General features: G+C 42.3%; 1 long non-coding RNA gene across 1 annotated transcript in view; it reads right to left on the reverse strand.

Annotated features, from left to right (window-relative positions):
* The window catches only part of LOC127489323 (uncharacterized), a 403,737-nt gene that overhangs the window by 146,905 nt on the left and 252,347 nt on the right, over positions 1–4,485 (reverse strand). The window lies entirely within an intron of this gene.

The following is a 4,485-nucleotide window of genomic DNA, read 5'->3' on the forward strand; positions in this document are numbered from 1 at the left end:
GGCAGCAGCAGAGAGAGAGGGGGAGAGGGCTTCCATTGGCTGGTTCACTCCCTAGATGGCTGCAATGGCTGCAGCTGTGCTGATCCAAATCCAGGAGCCAGGAGCTTCTTCTGAGTCTCCCAAGTGGGTGCAGGGGCCCAAGGACTTGGGCCATCCTCTACTGCTTTCCCAGGCCAGAGCAGAGAGCTGGATTGGAAGTGGGGCAGCTGACACTTGAACCAGCACCCTTATGGGATGCTGGCACTCCAGGAAGCAGCTTTAAGTGTTATGCTACAGCACCAGCCCCATCAAAGTCATTTTAAAAGAAACTTTCTGTCACTTCCAAAATCAGTTACTCAACCTTCAAAGAAGTGTCCAGGGTCTGGAGCTGTGGCATAGAGATCAGCTCTCTGCTGATCATTTTAAGAGTAGTTAATTTTGAAATTATTTCAAACTTACAGAAATACCATGAGTGAATGGCATTCATTGAGAATGCCTAGTTATTATCCTTTTAGCACTGTTGCCCCGATCCAAGATGTTTCTGCTAAGTATAGGGTGGTCCCCTGATAAAAAGCATATGAACCCCAATTTAGGGAACCAAAATAAATTCTTCCCTATAACCCAATCCACAGAACTATTACATTTTTTTCCAACCATGTTCAAATATCTTTTCTGCCATTGTGATTCAATGTTCTTTTTCTGGAATTCTCCTTGACACTTTTCTAATATGAAAACCCTCAATAGGTACCAAGAGCAGAGATGACTCAAGCTGGGCGCATCCAGTGTTCCCTTCTGAGAAAATGTGGGCCCTGTATTCTCATTAGAAGCTCCCTGGTCCGATGCTGGGCTCTCCCCAGTCTTCCATCCACTCCATGATGCATGCTATCAACGTGGTATTTAGTGAATTTCTGCCAGATTGATTCACACGCAACCTTTTAAGGATTTATTTATTTTGAAGGCAGAATGACAATGAGAGGGAACTATATCTATATCTACATCTACATCTATATCTTTTAAAATGATTTATTTATTTATTTGAAAGTCAGAGTTACACAAAGAGAGAAAGAGAGGCAGAGAGAGAGAGGGAGAGACAGGTCTTCCATCTGCTGATTCACTCCTGAATTGGCTACAACAGCCAGAGCTGTATCAATCCAAAGCCAGAAGCAAGGAGCTTCTTCCAGGTCTCCCATGCAGGTGCAGACGTCCAAGCACTTGGGCCATCTTCTACTGCTTTCCCAAGCCATAGCAGAGAGCTGGATCTCTCTCTCTCTCTCTCTCTCTCTCTCTCTCTCTCTCTCTGCTGGTTCATTTCCAAAAGAGTTGCAAGAGTAAGTTCTTCGTCAAGCTGAAGCTAGGATGAACGACTGTTTCCTGGTCTTACACATGGTGGCGGGGCCCAAGGACTTGAACCATGTTCTGAAGCTTTCCCAGGTGCATTCACAATATGCTTGATCAAAAGCAGAGAAGCTGGGACTTGAAGCAGCACCACAGCACTCTGATGTGGAATGCTGGTGTGGCAGGCAGTGGCAAAACTTGCTGCACCACAGCATTTGTATATGCTGTGCTATATACACATTTTTATTCCTTTTTGGAATGTGTGAACTTTTATTAAAAATATTCTAATATTATGCCAGTATCCTATTTCCTATCAAATTTTCATCCAGTATCTTTGATAGTTTTTTAATCATCAATACTATATGAAATGCTGGTGTTTTAATTCCCAATATTATTTCTCCATTTATATTTTGATCTAGCATCAAAGCTAAGGGCTCACTCTTCTGTCCTAGTTAGTGTGTCATTATGTACTATATCACCAGGGGTTCATAGATTCTTATCTTGTTAAATGTATTACAGTCTGAAATTATGTGTTCTGATGCTCAAGTTATTCCAGATCCTAGTGGAATCCTCTTCAACACACCAAATTAGGGCCCCAATATCTACAGTTGGTGTAAGTACCATCCTAGGAGAAAAGATTCACTAATTCTTATCTCTCTTCCCTGAATTACATTTCCCTTAAAGGCACCATTTCTTTCATCAAATCTTGTTATTGTTAATGGAGATTTACCATTCAGCTGTACTCCTCTATGTTTTCTCTGGAGATGTTCTTTAGTACTTAATTAAAAGGCCATTTTACAAAACAAAATCTCATCAAGTCACCCTCCTCTTTCAACCATGTGAATGGTTTCCCATGACCTTTGAACAGGGACTGTAGGACTTACTGTGGTCTTCAGGAAGACAATGCTATGGGTTGTACCCTCTTAAGTCTTGTCTACCAGCTGTCTGCTTGCTATTCTCTTCTTACGTGCTAGGACTCAGAAGGCTCTCAGTTGTACCACAAACTTTACAAATTTCCTCTCAACCCATCAGAATTACTAGAAGTTCCAAATGTGAGGCTAAACTCTGTGTTTTTTTTCAATAAAAAAGATTTTATTATTTCATTTGAGAGGTAGAGTTACAGACACAGGGAGAAACAGAGAGAAAGATCTATCCACTAGTTTACTTCCAAGTAGCCACAACAGATTGAGCTGGGTCAATCTGAAGCCAGGAGCTAGAAGCCTGGAGCTTCACTCTTCTCCCCCACATGGGTGCAGGAGCCCAGGCTTTTGGTCATCTTTGACTGCTTTCCCAGGCCAAAGCAGAGAGCTGGATTGGAAGAACAGCTGGACCTTGAACTGGCACTACAGGCAGAGGCTTAGCCCACTATGCCACAGTGCTGGACCCTAAGTTCTTTTAAAATAAGATGTACAGTATTTGAAAGTCAGAGATACAGGCCGGCGCCGCGGCTCACTAGGCTAATCCTCCGCCTAGCGGCGCCGGCACACCGGGTTCTAGTCCCGGTCGGGGCGCTGGATTCTGTCCCGGTTGCCCCTCTTCCAGGCCAGCCCTCTGCTGTGGCCAGGGAGTGCAGTGGAGGACGGCCCAGGTGCTTGGGCCCTGCACCCCATGGGAGACCAGGAAAAGCACCTGGCTCCTGGCTCCTGCCATCGGATCAGCGCGGTGCGCCGGCCACAGCGCGCCGGCCGCGGCGGCCATTGGAGGGTGAACCAACGGCAAAAAGGAAGACCTTTCTCTCTCTCTCTCTCTCTCTCACTGTCCACTCTGCCTGTCAAAAAAAAAAATAAAAAAAATAAAAAAATAAATAAATAAATATAAAGAATTTAAAAAAAAAAAAAAAGAAAGTCAGAGATACAGAGAGAAGGTTGCAGGGAGAGATAGAGATCTTCCATCTGCTGGTTCATTCCCCAAATAGATGCAGTAACAGGGAGATGGGTCATAATGGAGCAGCTGGGACTCAAACCAGTGCTCACATGAGATGCTGCATTACAGGTAGTCACTTCATTTCTTCTTTCAAAGGAGTTCTCATCTCTAAGTGATTCAGAAAGATGTACCAAGGGACCTTTGAGGTGGTTATGATAAATTATCTCTTTTAAACTTTAAATTCCACAGAGAACAAACAGTATAACTAAATTATAAACCTACACAACCTCATTCCTTGGAGTGGCCTAACTCAGAGGAAATGTGTAATGAATACTGATCCTCTGGGTAAAAAGTGATGATCATGTCCATAAAGAAGATTGTCGTATAGCTCAGCTAAACAGACAAAGGATAACATGATACTGTGAGTTAGTCAATAGCAACACAAAAATGTAGTAAGTGATTATTTAAGATGCTTGATATTAAAATAATGCACTCAGAGAATTTCATCATGACAGCCTCCATTTTGGACTACACCTTCAACACTCTAAGTTTCTATATCACTAGCAGCAATGTGGGCCATGAAATATTGTTGCTGAGAGAGAGAAGACAAGAAGCAACTTTTAGCATCAGTGACTGGAACATTAGCAAGATAGAACTTCTGCAAGTAATTGAAATCCATAACTAACAGGTTTATTCAAAACTTCATTTTCTGTAACTGTGAAAGTGAAATTAGGGAAGAGATTTGGGACAGAATTCTTAAAGATACATGAAGAAGGTTACTGAGTGGTACATAACTTGGCAAACCCGCAGCAGCAGGTTTTGTATTAAGAACAGTTCACCCATAAACAGCTCACTCACACCACCAGAGTGCCCAATCTTGGCTTCCTTCTCTTCAGCTTCATCTTCATTATCAGTAATTTCATTCATGTTTTAGAATTTAGTTCAAATTGAAGGTATAACCAGAGGATAACACTACTCCTAATCTAGGTAATACTAGTGAGCACAAATACAGTGTCTTCAATGGCAAAGGCTCCCTCCTTTCAGTATTATGCCAAACTTATTAAAGAACATGATACTGGCATTTTTACAATGATGGAGTAATAAAAATCATTAGGGCAATTTATTAGGTGTATAGTGCACATCAAGAAAAATTGCTGGCAGGGTGTGCAGGTAAAGAGCACAGTGCGCAAATTGTTGAATATTGTCAGGCAGAAGTGAGAAAATTAAGACAAACCGTGCTGGGTAAAAATACATAGGAACAAAATGATTTCAGCAGGCAATGTTAAGCAGGGCAGCACCACATGGAAG

The sequence above is a fragment of the Oryctolagus cuniculus genome, chromosome 12 (genome assembly GCF_964237555.1).
Source record: "Oryctolagus cuniculus chromosome 12, mOryCun1.1, whole genome shotgun sequence".
Taxonomy (NCBI): Eukaryota; Metazoa; Chordata; class Mammalia; order Lagomorpha; family Leporidae; genus Oryctolagus; species Oryctolagus cuniculus.